General features: G+C 40.7%; 1 long non-coding RNA gene across 3 annotated transcripts in view; it reads left to right on the forward strand.

The window, feature by feature from the left end:
* The first annotated feature begins 267 nt into the window (after positions 1 to 267).
* The window catches only part of LOC135414705 (uncharacterized), a 42048-nt gene continuing 34395 nt past the window's right edge, over positions 268 to 7920 (forward strand). The window contains exon 1 of one of the 3 annotated variants that reach the window (XR_010430791.1): positions 268 to 389. This is a non-coding gene — a long non-coding RNA (uncharacterized LOC135414705). Of the gene's footprint in view, positions 390 to 1531; positions 1634 to 1911; positions 2056 to 7920 lie in introns of those variants that run through there. The other 2 variants (XR_010430788.1, XR_010430789.1) reach the window with 2 other exon arrangements.

Raw genomic sequence — 7920 nt, forward strand, 5'->3', positions numbered from 1 at the left:
ACAAATGAAGTCCAGGACATGCTATAGAAAATTTACACTTGGATTCTCCAAGAAAATGGGAACTGCGCAGCAGAAGTGGTGCAAAGCTACTGTGACTTCAGGCTGAGTGGGGAGCAGCCATGGTTTCCCGCCACAGGGCATGCTGGCTGCATATATCCTCTTGCTCACAGCTTTGTGAAGGGAGTCTCTGGGGCCCCAGTCTGTGCCGGCAAAAGCTGAGACCTGCAATGCATCAGAAGCCCTCAGCTGCGGCAGTGATCCCCTGGGAAACATGGCAGGCAGCAGGAACCAAGCAGGACGTCTGGAGTGCCCTGATGAATGCCAGAGAGAAGCCGTGCTCAGTCCCTGCCTGCTGTGAGGGCAGAGGCTGCTTGCTGGTCTGGACAAAGGTTGGCTGCTTAATTTTGTTCTGCTGTTGTTACTAAAACTCCACATAAATCTTGTGCAGTATTTGGTGTCCTTATGAAAAATGCTTTGACCCCCAAATCTAATAATGCTGCCTGCATAGTTTTAAGGAAAAAAATTTAGAAAAAAAGCACTGGGAAACTGAACAGTATTAAAAACCGAAGCTACCCATTTCCCAGCCTATCTAAATATGTGTGTAGAGGTAGTAGCAAGCTGCTTATTCAACAGAAAGCATAAGGATGTGTAAGAAAATAAGGTCCTTGCATAGTAGCAGAAAATAACTGCTGTTGTGGTGGTGAATGGGGGAAACAGGAACAGTTCAGGGTCCGTGCCTGCCCTTTTATTTCCCTTCTGCAGCCATCTTGAGATTTGAAAAATGCTCCCTCACCAATGTGAGAGCTGCAGCCCCTTGATCTCTCTTGAAAATTTGTGCCTCTGGAAGTATCTGTGGTATTGCTTGATAAACTCAAATCTTGGCTTCTTACTTTAGACAATAAGTGCTCTGTGTTGCACCCTTCAGCGGTTTGTTCTTTAATATTTTGTTCATCTTCTTTAATCTTAGTTAGTGATTCTCTCTCTTGACAGAAATAAGAAAACAAATAAATGCTGTAGCTGTAACGGAAGGTCTGAAATTCCGAGATTAAATGAAAAGAAGGCTTCAGGCTGAACTGTATCCCTCATAAAGTATCTGAACTCGATTTCATGACCTATGCCTGTCCATTCAGTATCCCTTAATATCACACTGGTCTTTGCTCCTGTCTGTGCCTTGTGCTACTTGCCTCAGGAAGTGTGTTTGAAATTCCTTGTAATATAAATCCAGATAATTGGTCTTGTGGCTAACAGTTAATTGAAGATGGTAGTATGAATGAGTATAGAGTGAAAGGAGATAAGCCTAGTGTTTATCCCAAATCAAAATTAGAGTAAATTTATTTCACTGGAGCATTGGTGTGGGTATTGGGATCTTCCGTGTCCTATAGACTAGATGGTACCATTAATTTTGTTTCTAGATTGGCATTAATTCAGGAATGTGAAATGAAAGAAATCTCATTGCTTAGTGCTGATGTCTGTGGTTTGAACACCTGATACTTCTGCTTCTGTGGGAGGTGGGACTAAAGTCAGAACAAAAAAAAAGATTACTTTTGAAGCAGAAGGTATCTGGTCAATTGGGATTATCTGAACTGGAGAATAATGAAGGTAGGGTTCAAACCTGAAAGTATTCTTTGCTCAGGTATGTCATTGTAATAGTTTCACTGGAATTACTCATATGGAAAACATTACTAGCATCTGTGGGATTGGGCTGCCATGCAATACACGTTATTAATGCTCTCTGTTAAATGACTTACACAGCAATTGGAGAAAAGGGTTTGATAAAATTCTTGGAATTTATTTTTCACATATTTAATTGCATAAATAGCAGAAATTTGGAATGACAATAGATGGTGGGGAGATTTCATTCAGCTGAAACTAGAGAACAGACTGCCACCTGCCTGGCTTAGCTAAGGACTATTGTTGGCACTACTGAAGCTGCTCTCGCAAAACTGAAATAGCAATACGTATTTTTTGCAGCAAAACAATAAACTTGATACTTAGAGCAAAAGAACATGTATATACAGAGGAAATACATCCAGGATGTTCATGTTAATTTTGCATGTGAGTAGAAGAGTTTGGCATACAGATGTATTTCATGTGATCTGCAGGTGCTAATCAGTGTGCTCACAGTTGCTGTGTGTTTATATGTATGTGTGTGTCTGCATCTGCATCTGCATAGACATTGTTACTGTATATAAATTCTATCCTGTTTTGTTCATCCAAGCTAAAGTTTTTCTAACGGATGAAATGCTTCTATTCTCTGTGTAGTCTAGCATATTAGTTGTTTTGTTAATTTTTAACTTTTTTTTTGGCCTGTTTTAGTGGACATAGGAGTAGCGACCAGAATCATTAAAATTTTAATAAATATGTTAGTAAGTCACTGTTAGTTTTTTTCCCTCTGTATCAGCATGTAATTGCTTTTTCTCTGTGTAGATTTTGTCTCCTAGTTTCCATCCTTCCTGTTCTGTTTGATAACTAAAAACATTTGTCTTCACTTTTCATCTTCAGAGTTACTGCGTGTGATACAAGTTTTGCAATGCCACAAACATAGCCTGCTACCCAAATACCTCTGCTGTAGGAACTAGAGGACTCAGCAGACCCACCCCAGTCTTGAGGAATGTGTTGCATTGGCTGCCCTCAATTCCTTCCTGCTCAGCTCTGCAGAAGCTCTGCTCAAAACCAGCTAGAATTTAGGAAAGTTGATTAAATTTAATATGATGATAGTGTTTTATTTGAGCTGATAAAAACTGCAATAACGAAAAATGAAGGCTATTTAATTATTGCTTTTGAATAGGACGTCTTTCAGTTGCTTCTGTTTTTCAATGCTTTTGTCTACAGGGGGGTTTTTTCAGGTCTCCCCTTTGTCAGAGCTTAGTGTAATCTCTGCAAAGACTGAGCATATGTGCACACACTTTGAGACATCGGAAGAATTAAATTTTATAATACATTTATTCTAATAAAAAAATACTTTTCTTGTCTTTCAATAGCCTTGTTATTCAGTGGTATACTATAGATATGTAGGCTTCACCTGTATTAATGAACAAGACAGGGTGAATATATACTTGGGCTCTTGCTTGTGATAATTCATGCTACTTAATTATGAACCTGCTTTCCTGCACAGGTATTTTTTCCTAGAAAACTGAAGAACTTTAAAATTAATTTTTAAAAATTCATCATTTTCCCAGTGAGAATAGAGCTGGTTTTTAATTGTATTTTGAAGTTTCTATATGCACATTTGCTTCTGTAGAACCATGCTGCTTATTCAATATTTCCTGTGATCATACAACAAAAATCCTTTAGAATAAGATTAGCAGTGTTCAACAGTTTAAAGAGCGTTTTGTCTTTAAACAGTGGGTGTAGATTTTCTTCCTTTTGATTTTTGAGTCTTTTAAGAGACTATTATGTATAGCAATAAAAGCTTCCCTATGCATTGAGAAGCCAGGATCCTCAACATAAGCTTCTTAAAATTACCAAAAAAGTAGAAATTAATTCTGTGGTCTGTCTGCATGGTGAAGTCTCTACCAAGAAAGAAAGACCTCGAATTTACAGTATATTTCCTAGACCTCATTATTTTCTGTGTGGACATGTTTACTGTATCTGAAGAATAGCTCTGGATGAAGAGGCAGAAAAGTAATGTTTATATTTATTGTGGCAAAATCTAGCTAAAATTTCATGGGGGGTCTATGCACATCTTAATTCATCATCCCTTGCAGACTAATTTATTGATTTTATTAGAGTCATAGAGACAGAATGAGCTGGAAAGTGGACCATTTGCCTGCATCCCCGTAGAACTTGATTCCATAACAATTGATTGATTTTTGTCGGCTAACTCCCAAAAATCAACTTTGTGGTCGATAAGAAAAGGAAAATATAGCAAATTAAAAAAATAGAATTTGACTAAAATATTTGTTATTTCTGAATCTTTTTCCTAGGTTCTTACTGTATCTAAACTTCTTGTCAATGGCAGACTGAATCCAGTCATGTATTAATGGTTAATCAAAGCCATGTTGACCTGAGTTGTTAAAGTGAGAGCATTTTCAGCATAGCTGCTATTGCATCTCTGTTCTTCAAGAAAGACCTATAAAAATTTTAGAAATGGCACTAGGAACCGTATTTTTTAAATTTGTCTTTGTGAAATCCTTTCCCCCCCCCTAGTATTCAGCAGAGACATTAGTTAGATATTATTAGTGAGGTGCAATTTCTTCCTTTGTAGTGAGCTTATGCTGCTGTGAGAAAAAGGTTATCCCAATATGAAAGAGGTCTTTCATAGAGAAAAACCCTGATTTTGTGGCCAGTTATTCTCTCTGCCTTAGGAGAAGTCTGAGGATATACAAGAATAAATCCTGGATGCAAGCAAATGTTACACTAAGTATCAGTATCTATTTTTTGGTGGTTGTTCATACTAACAAGCCTATTCAAATTAAACTGCTTAAGGATTCCTATCTCTTTAAAAGGAAAGAAATCACAAGATGCAAGCTAAAGAAATGGCATTAAATGCTCTACTAGAATTCAGTAGGTCTGGGAGAGACTAATGTCTTCCAGAAGGTGGAGATGCCAGGATATAAAAAAGTGTTCTCCTTTTTGGTTGCATCAATTCTAATAATCAAACACAAATTGTTGCATGACTAGTACAGAAAGATGGTTTTCATTTGTCTTCTTAGATTCAGTTATGGTAATCACTGTACTGCTTATGCTCCTGTGTGTTTGATTGATTGCTCTCTGCTCCTGCTGTTCTGTGCACGGAGAGACCTGACATTTGATGAAGCTGAAGTTCAGAGTAGGCTGAGAGAGATATTTCGAGGTCTTTGCTACAATAGGTTTCTAGTTATAATCTTATTTTATACGCCTAAGGCAAATGCTGCAATGAATATGGAAATAAACAAAGAAAAAAAATATACTGTTTGATTTTGAAGGACCTCTGTATTTGTCTCTGCAGTGCCAGAACCCAAAGATTTCTAGGCTAAGATCCTCATATGTAATGCACAGGAACATATCCAGTTAGCTTAGCTTGTACACTTGTAGCTTTTATAAAAGATCATTGTTCTGACTTGATACCACAGGTTCAGAATCACATTTCTTTATGTGGTAAAAAATAATTTGAAGTTCTATTTAAAGGCAAATAGTAGATTCATCTGAGGCTTCGTGCATGTGCATGAAGAGTGGGATGGTGCTTAGATGTGCCATGAATGCATGATGCTATCTCTTCTTTACACTTCGGTTGGGACTAGTAATGAATAATTTCTGATATGGATGATATCATTGCTATTAAATTTCACTTCGGATTATTGTCTATATGGTTTTTGAGCTCTACTGAGAACAACTTAAGTCCCATGAAATTCTAGCATCATACTACTCAGAAGAAAGGGGAAAAGCTGCTTTTTTTCAGTTAAATACATTGTGCAACATGTAGCAAGAAGGATATCTATTTAAAAGTGCACTGCCCTGTCCAGCTGAACATTTCCTCTGTGTCTTATTAGGAGGCTGTAAGATGCATTTTTGCCCTTGACATCCATCACCAGGAAGGATGCCTCCTTCCTATGTTTCAGATAAAACTGAACCATACAGGATAGCTTTTGACAGGTAAAATCATGCGGAAACATTTCCGGGGTCACTGAGGATATTCAGTTCTGGTTTTGTTGTTGCTGTGTTTTGTTTTTTGTTTTTTTGGGAGGTGGGGAGGGTCTAGTCTCTGTTTCTTTAGTACAGAAAAAAAACCCCAAATCTAAACCAGGAAAACAGTAGATGTGCCCTGACCAGTTATCTACAGAACTGCTGCCTGCAAAGTTTTGGTGGAAGGCTAATTTTGCCATTCAGCATTTCTCACAAACCCTGGAGGCCTCAGACTTGCTGATTTCCAAACCAAAATAGTTTTGGACCCTGGACAATGCAGTAATCATCTGTATCTTGTTAACTGAGCTCTTTTGGACAACAAGTAAAACCACACACGCTGATTTCTGTAATATCAGCTGCCTTTCATAGAATCATAGAATTATAGAATCCTAAAATGGTTTGTATTGGAAGGAATATTAAAGATCATCTAGTTCCACCCCCCCTAGTGGGGGCAAGGACACCTTCCACTAAACCAGGTTGCTCAAAGCCCCAGCCAACCTGGCCTGTAACACTTTCAGGGATGGAGCATCCACAGCTTCTCTGGGCAACTCATTTCAGTGCTTCGCCATCCTCACAGTAAAGAATTTCTTCCTAATATCTAATCTAAACCTACCCTCTTTCATTCTACATGCAGTAGAATGTATGTATATATACATACATTCATCTTATAAAAAGTCCTTCTCCAGCTTTCTTGTAGGCCCCCTTTAGGTCCTGGAATGCTACTATAAGTGGTCCCCAGAGCCTTTTCTTCTCCAAGCTGGACAGCCCCTACTGTATCACCGTTTTCATATGACAGGTGCTCCAGACCTCTATCATCTTCATGACCTTCCTCTGGACGTGCTCCAAGTGGTTGGTCCATGTGTTTTCTGTGCTGAGGACCCCAGAGCCGGACGCAGCACTCCAGGTGGGGTCTCACGAGCGCAGAATAGAGGAAGGAGATGAAGGCGGACACTGAGATGGAGAGAGAAAAAGAAGCAATAAGGGCAGAAATAGTTAAGGTTGTGTTGCCAAACTGTTAATTCCCACCACCCCCATCACCAAGAGCAGTTCTTGGGATGGTGCCTGAGCAGACAGGTGTGAGGAGGAGGAGAAGGACTGCCTGGCAGGCTGAGTTTGGTTAGGATGTCTGCAGGGTGGGGGATGTCAGGGAGCAGAACATGCTGGAGGAAGCTTTAACACCTGTCTGCAGAGCTGGATTGAGCTGCCTCCAGCACTGCCCTTCAAAGAACCCAGGCATGTCCCTGTCTTTTCCAGGTTACCACTTGCATGTGAGCATCCTTGATCCAGACCAACATTTGCTGTGTAAAACCATGGATGTGTTTCTAGGAAATATGTGGAAGAAGCTGGGAGTTCACGGTTTAGGTCTGGAGTCTTATAGTGCTGACATGAAATTTAATGAGTCCAAATGCTGGATTTTGCATGTAGGATACAGTAAAGCTGGGCACAAGTACAAATTGGGAAAGGAGTATTTGGAGAGCAGTCCTGCAGAGTCCTGGGGGTGCTGGTCAGCAGCAGGCTCAGTGTGAGCACAGTGTGTGTGCCAGCAGTCCAGAGAGCAAACCCCATCCTCAGGTGCATAAGCCCAGCATGATCAACTGACCAAAGTGGTGATTATCCAGCTGTATGCAGCACTGGTGGGGCCTCACCTCAAGAGCTGTGAGCAGTTCTGGGACCCACAGTTTAAGAAGCATGTGAAGGTCCTTGAATGTGACCAGAGGGAGGGCAACAAAACTGGTGAAAGAGCTGAAAGGCAAGTCCCACGAGCAGTGATTGAGGATTTTGGTCTTGTCTAGCTTGGAGAAAGGAAGCTAAGGGGTGACCTCGTTGCTCTCTGCATCTTCCTGAGGAGGGAAGTGCGGAGGGATGTGCTGAACTCTTCTCCCTGGGATCCAGTGACAATAGTTGGAATGGCTCCAAGCTGTGCAGGGGAGGTTTAAACTGGACAGAAGAGGAAGCATTTCTTTACGGAGTGGGTGGTCAAACACTGGAAAAGTCTTCCTGCAGAAGTGGTTGATGCCCCAAGCCTGTCAGTATTTAAGAGACATTTGGACATTTGGACAATATGCTTAAGCTTTTGTCCAGCTCTGTATTGGTCAGACAGTTGGACTAGATGGTCACTATACATCCCTTCCAACTGAAATACTCTCCTCTCCTCTCCTCTCCTCTCCTCTCCTCTCCTCTCCTCTCCTCTCCTCTCCTCTCCTCTCCTCTCCTCTCCTCTCCTCTCCTCTCCTCTCCTCTCCTCTCCTCTCCTCTCCTCTCCTCTCCTCTCCTCTCCTCTCCTCTCCTCTCCTCTCCTCTCCTCTCCTCTCCTCT

The sequence above is a fragment of the Pseudopipra pipra genome, chromosome 1 (assembly GCF_036250125.1).
Source record: "Pseudopipra pipra isolate bDixPip1 chromosome 1, bDixPip1.hap1, whole genome shotgun sequence".
NCBI classification, from domain to species: Eukaryota; Metazoa; Chordata; class Aves; order Passeriformes; family Pipridae; genus Pseudopipra; species Pseudopipra pipra.